We start from the raw sequence: 6,966 nt of genomic DNA, 5'->3' as shown, positions 1-6,966 counted from the left end.
CAAACACAGTTATGTCTAAGTCCCTATGGGGCCTGGGTGTGGGCGCTCCAGAAACCGGCCGCCTGCGGCCGGCGGAGACTTTAGTTCTGGAAGCGTCTGGGGCGTCTGGAGTTCCTCAGGGCGGCCCTGCCAGGCTCCCGGGCCGAGGAATCTGAAGCCCGAGAAGTCCAGCCCCCTGAGCAGCCTCACATCCTGCCTGAGACGAGGCTGCGCGAAACCGAAGGCGAGGAGGAACCGGGAACGCAGTGGTTGGGGTTCGGATAAGTTGGGCCCTGCTGGGGCCCCTCAACGCCCCTGCCCTGGCCGGGCTCCGAGGAGGAGCCGGTTGTTATGGAGAGTGTTGTGTGAATCAGTGCCCGCGCGCCGCGTCAGACACACCCACGACCGGGGGCAGGAGATCTGTCACTGTGGAGAGGGGGCGGGCAACTTGTTGCCTGGTGTTTCCAACTTCAGGAGTTGTGTGCACGTGTTTGATGCACGCTGAAAGCCTTGTCGGCGCTTAGCATTTTATCACGCTGGTGCTACAGATTTTGAGGCCAAGGGGTGGATAGACATCCTTAGTTCTTCCTCCAAATACTCAAATCAGCTGTTTTATTTCCCTAACCCATGTTGTACTTCTGTCATTATTAGGGCCAAGTAACTGTGGAGGCGCTGCCTTTTATTTTCTTTAAAAGAAGTACAGGCTTGGTATTTACTAGGCAGAAAACACAGATTCTGTTCAGCGTGTGGGCTGGAAATGTTGATGGTCGGATAAGCCTGATAGGGTACAGCTTAACATAAGCCCAGTGCTTTCTTAGGGCCTTGGACTCTCTCGCCTAGTGACCATGCTCAGGAGAAAGTATTGGAGGTAGGAAGTCAGTCAGTCTTTTCTGATCGTTGATGAAGGCAGTGCCTAGAAACGGTGGAAAGGTAGGCTGTACTGAAATTTAATCATGATTTGTGCAAGAAAATTGACAATAACTTGTAACTTCTCATTCAGTTCGAAAAGTCTATGATTCAGTTTCACAACTGAGGATCTGTAATGTTTGTTACTTGAGGTTCTTATATCTTGGAGCCAGGGATAGATAACCTTGCTCTGTAGCACTTCAAGTACTGAGACTTCAATATTTCTTGTGCTCTGGACAGTAATAGCTTTTAGGACAGAATCACATTTGTTTCCTTCAGGGCCGTGTCTCCAGCACCTGCAAAAGTGCTTGCCACAGAGTAGACACAGTAGATACTTATTAAATGTGACACTGTGGATAAGTCGTTTATCAGTGCTTAGCAAGCGTTTAGCTCAGTCCTTCAAGTAGTTAATACATATGCTGCCTGTGCCCAGTATTATGCTATATGTGGGAGGAGGACTGTGGGATTAACAAATGACATTGAAAGACCTGGCTTTTTCCCCTTAAGAGTGAAAACAGTATTGCTGGGAAAATAAAGCACATAGAAAATAATTATGAAACTAGATGAGGCAGTCTGTAAACAGGTGCTCTGTGAGGTACTATACTTTAAGTACAGTACAAACTTAGAAAAGATTGATTTCATCTTTGGAAAAAGTGGAAACTTTCTTTTAGAGATAAGTCATATGTTTGAGAAAATAGTGTGAATTTGGTCACTGGGGGAATATATTGCAGCGACTTACATGTCCCTTGATAGGGTATAATTGGAGAGAGAAGGTTTAGCAGGTTCAGGAGGGAAAGTGTTAAGACTCAGGCAGGCTTATCAGCATCCCACTGATAAACAGAGCCTGCTTCCTGGGAGGGATGGGAGTTGTGTTACTCAGAGTAGACTCTTAGACAAGAATAAGTGTTATCCTTATTTAAAATGCAAAGATATTATAGTTGAACCAAAAGCAGGTATACCTCTGATTTCAGTACTAATCTGAATAAATGCCTCACTACTGTGCGCTTATCTTATGTATTTAGTCAGCAGTGCATGCCCTCATTTCTAAAATCTGCCTGATGTGCTGGGGCCGTTGTATTGGAAATGTACTGAAATGATGTACCCAAAGCAATTATCCAGCTACTCTCCGTGATACAGTTTTCCTTGGGATTATCTCTTATAGCAGTCTGTGATGTTTGTAGTCCTGCTGATCCTGTAAAATATACAAATCATGTTAGCTGGGAGAGGAGTCTATTTGAAGGATACTCAAAAATATTGACAAAAAGATTTTGAGAAAATTGCAGATGCTGCTGCTAAATATTGAACCTTCACTCTTTATCTTTTGTTGTAATGTGAGCTTTCTTTTGAGTGTTGCGTAAACCTGAACTTGAATTGCTAACCTGTGTAATGTTGCAACACCAAATGTTGCATTATTTAACAACTCAGCAAATATTTATTGGGTACTGGCTGTGGCTGGGCACTGTGTTGGGTGCAGGGACAGTGAAAAAAGCACAGTATACCTGAGATATCAAGTGTTCATCAGAGGAGACAGACACTAACCATGACATGTTACGATAAGAGCTCACTATTTTTGGAATAAATAAAATGCTGAAGGAATAGATTACTTTGGCTGGGGAAATAAATCAATAGAGTCAGGGAAAACTTTAAAAATGATGGAACTTAGCCCCGAAGGTTAATTAGTATTTTGCCACACGGAAAAGGAAAAACAATCATTCCAGGCAGAGGGGAAAGTATAAGCAAAATTGCCAAAGATTAAAATTAAGTGGGAAAACTTTGAGTTCTTTTTTGTAGGCTTCTTGTATGGCAGAAGTGATGAGACAGGAAAGTTATGGTTGGAGCCAAATCATGAGGAAGTCTTTTATTCTAAAAAGCCTAGACCTGCCAGCACTACTCCTGTGTTGGCGATAAGAGAATGGTGGAAGGTAGAATAATCAGATCAGAAAGTTAAGTGGCAGTTCGTGTGCGGAGTTGCTTTAGAGTGGAGAGGCAGGGAAACCAATTAGGATGTAGGTGAGAGGTGCCCATATCTTGAAGAGGGACAGTGGGAATGGACAGCTTGTAAAGATATTTTAGATGTTAAAATCTCTGAATGTTATGGACAGCTAGAAGTGAGAGAGAGTAAGAAGTCAAAAGTGGCACTGATGATTATGAGGGCATTAGATTAGAAAACATAGGAGGAGGAACAGATTTACAATGGAGGGAAGAAATGATGGCATGTTAATTTTAAGGCCCCTGTGTGGAGTTTAGAGAGGTCCATTAGCTAACTGGAAGTTCTACTCCAGAGTTTATCAGACTTTAAAAGTAATTGTCATGTAACGGACTCCAAGGCTACTATGTAGTAGCATTCTAGGACTTAATATAGTTAGTCTTTGGAGTTAGGAAAACCCAAAGTCAAATCTCTTATGCCTCTGTTGGTTAGATTGAGTAACCTTAGACAATTTATTTAGCATCTCTAAACCTATGGGGTTTTTTTCCCCCTGAAAAGTGGGGTTAATAATACTTAAAAGAATTGTTGTGGCAATTAAGATAATATGTACACAACAGGACAGTGCTTGGACGATAAATGCTTAATAAATGACAGCTGTTGCTGTTAGTTGTTGTAATAGTTACAGCTGCAGAGATAGTGGAAGAAGATAATCCTACCCAGAAAAGTTGAGAATGAGAACTGGAAAGAACATGGAGTGGAACTTCTGGATGGTTTCTCAAACTTGAGCATTCATCAGAAATACCTGGAGGCTTTGGTAAAATACAGATTTCTTAGTGTCCCACCTCCACAGTTTCTGATTCAGTAAGTCTGGCAGGGGCTCTTGAATTTGCATTTTGAATAAGTTCTCATGTGTTGCTAATGTTGTTATTCCCAGGACTGCACTTTGAGAACCACTGACTCAGAGGATTGGTGAAGGAAGAGAGGCCAGCTGAGAGGCTAACAAATAGATTGAGGTTGATGGAGAATTCAGAGAAAGTTTAGAGCAAAATAAGGAAGTAAGAGCCTGGAGAACCACCATTCTGCTTTCCAGTTCCATGAACTTCAACTCATTCTTATTTCTGTTTCATCCAGAATTTGGTATAATGCTTGGCACATAACATTGTTTGAACGAACCTTTGAAGCTTCTTAACAATGTCCTTATGGGTGATTGCAAGTACTAACGTTCCTTCATCCTCTTATATCTCTGCATGGTCACTGAGAAGATACTGTTTCTAATTTTATAGACACACATAATAACTGCAGAAAATTTCTTTCAGATAGCTGAGGCATAACTAGGTGCTTTTGACTCTGAATTAGATGCCCCCGCCCTCTTTTAAATGTCAGAGAGCCCAGTTAGCAAAATAATTGTCAATAACAAGTGCCAAGACTCTGCTCAATGTTACATGGCATCCTGGAGGGGAGGGGAGTTTGGGGGAGAATGGATACAAGATATGTACGGCTGAGCTCCCATCGCTGTTCACCTGAAACTGTCACAACATTGTTAATCAGCTATACCCCAATACAAAATAAAAATTTTATTTTAAAAAGTCTGAACATTCTGTCTTAAAAAAATGCCAAGATTACAATCTGTATCTTTTATTAGGTACTTTGAAGGTTTATAGAGTAAGAAAGTAATATACTTTGTGTACCTGGGATGTTTACAAGAGGATGGGAAAAATGGGCAAAACTCAAAGGAAAGAAACAGAATGAGATAAAATCACAGAAATGTGGATGGAGGGGAGCAGGAACATAAGGACTTCTTTCTTCTCTGCTGATGTACTTTGGGTCTTACATGTTTCATATACTCATATAGCACAAATGTTAGTGCTAATATCATAGATGTTAGTCCTACATCTATGATAGGAAGTTATAAGGGAGTTCGTCTGTATTTGTTGTTGTCGTTCAGTTGCTCACTTGTGTCCAATTCTTTGGGACCCCATGAGCTATACTGTGCCGGGCTTCCCTGTCCTCCATCTCCCGGAGTTTGCTCAAACTCATGTCCATTGAGTTGGTGATGGTGTCTAGCCATCTCATCCTCTGTTGTCCCCTTCTCCTTCTGCCTGCAGTCTTTTCCAGCATCATGGTCTTTTCTAGTGACTCGGCTCTTCGCATCAGGTGGCCAAAGTATTGGAGCTTTAGCAGCAGTACTTCCAGTATTCAGGGTAGATTTCCTTTGATTGACTGGTTTGATCTCCTTGCTGTCCAAGGGACTCTCAAGAGTCTCCTCCAACACCACAATTCGAAAGCATCAATTCTTCAGTGCTTAGCCTTCTTTATGGTCCAACTCTCACATCCATACATGACTACTGGAAAAAATATAGCTTTGGCTATATGGAACTTTGTTGGCAAAATGATGTCTCTGCTTTTGAATATGTTGTCTAGGTTTGTTACAGCTTTTCTTCCAGGGTACAAGTGTCTTTTAATTTCATGGCTGCAGTCACCATTCATAGTGATTTTGGAGCCCAAGAAAATAAAGTCTGTCACTGTTTCCACTGTTTCCCCATCTATTTGCCATGAAGTGATGGGACCGGATACCATGATCTTCATTTTTTTAATATTGAGTTCCAAGCCAGCTTTTTCACTCTCCTCTTTCACCTTCATCAAGAGGCTCTTTAGTTCCTCTTCACTTTCTGCCATTAGCATGGTGTCATCTGCATATCTGAGGTTATTGATATTTCTCCCGGCAATCTTGATTCCAGCTTGTGCTTCATCCAGCTTGGCATTTCGCATGATGTACTCTGCATATAAGTTAAATAAGCAGGGTGACAATATACAGCCTTGATGTACTCCTTTCCCAATTTTGAACCAGTTCATTGTCCCACGTCTGGTTCTAACTGTTGCTTGACCTGCATACAGGTTTCTCAGGAGGCAGGTAAGGTGGTCTGGTATTCCCATCTGCATTCCAAGATGTGCAGATGATACCACCCTAATGGCAGAAAGTGAAGAAGAACTAGAGCCTCTTGATGAGATGGTTGAATGGCATCACCGACTCAATGGACATGAATTTGAGCAAACTCTGAGAGGTAGTGAAGGATAGGGAAGCCTGGCGTGCTGCAGTCCATGGGGTCACAAAGAGTCGGACATGACTGAGCGACTAAACAACAACAAATCTGCATGTCTGAAGTTGTTGGTATTTCTCCTGACAATCTTGATTCCAACTTGTGATTCATCCAGCCCAGCATTTCGCCTGGTGTACTCTGCACAGAAGTTAAATATACAGGGTGACAGTATACAGCCTTGCTATACTACTTTCTTAATTTCGAACCAGTCAGTTGTTCCATGTGTGGTTCTAACTGTTGCTTCTTGATCTGCATACAGGTTTCTCAGGAAGCAGGTAAGGCGGTCTGGTATTTCCATCTCTTTAATAATTTTCTAAAGTTTACTGTGATCCACACAGTCAAAGGCTTTAACATAGTCAATGAAGCAGAAGTAGATGTTTTTCTGGAATGCTCTTGATTCTTCTATGATCCAACAGATGTTGGCAATTTGATCTCTGGTTCCTCTATGTTTTCTAAATCTATCTATACATCTGGAAGTTCTCAGTTCACATACTATTGAACTCTAGCTTGAAGGATTTTGAGCATTACCTTGCTAGCATGTGAAATGAGTGCAATTGTATGGTAGTTTGAACGTTCTTTGACATTGCCCTTCTTTGGGATTGGAATGAAAACTGCTATATAAGGAAATCAGACAATAGTTGTGCGAAGATATAAACACATTGAAAAGAGATTTCAGGAGTTAAATTGTAGCTAGACCTGTTAGCTACTCAGCATGCTTCATTTGGCTCTTGTTCACTCAGTTTATTCTTTCTACTAACATTTGTTCATTAAGTATATACTATGTGCCAGAAACTGTGCAGAGTGCTGCTACTGCTGCTGCTAAGTCGCTTCAGTCGTGTCCGACTCTGTGCGACCCCATAGACAACAGCCCACCAGGCTCCCTCGTCCCTGGGATTCTCCAGGCAAGAACACTGGAGTGGGTTGCCACCTCCCTCTCCAATGCATGAAAGTGAAAAGTGAAAGTGAACTCCCTCAGTCATGTCTGACTCTTAGCAACCCCATGGACTGCAGTCCACCAGGCTCCTCCATCCATGAGATTTTCCAGGCAAGAGTACT

At 42.2% G+C, this 6,966-nt stretch overlaps 1 protein-coding gene across 2 annotated transcripts in view; it reads left to right on the top strand.

Annotated features, from left to right (window-relative positions):
• Nucleotides 1–74: 74 nt before the first annotated feature.
• The window catches only part of BTBD9 (BTB (POZ) domain containing 9), a 411,775-nt gene continuing 404,883 nt past the window's right edge, over nt 75–6,966 (top strand). For both annotated transcript variants that reach the window (XM_010848690.1, XM_010848691.1), the window contains exon 1: nt 75–223. The gene's annotated coding sequence lies outside the window, so the exon portion shown is untranslated. The remainder of the gene's footprint in view (nt 224–6,966) is intronic.

This window comes from Bison bison, unplaced genomic scaffold, assembly GCF_000754665.1.
Source record: "Bison bison bison isolate TAMUID 2011002044 unplaced genomic scaffold, Bison_UMD1.0 scf7180017864270, whole genome shotgun sequence".
Classification (NCBI taxonomy): domain Eukaryota; kingdom Metazoa; phylum Chordata; class Mammalia; order Artiodactyla; family Bovidae; genus Bison; species Bison bison.
The sequence above is the reverse complement of the archived record's forward strand: the minus strand, read 5'-3'. Positions and strand labels throughout refer to the sequence as shown.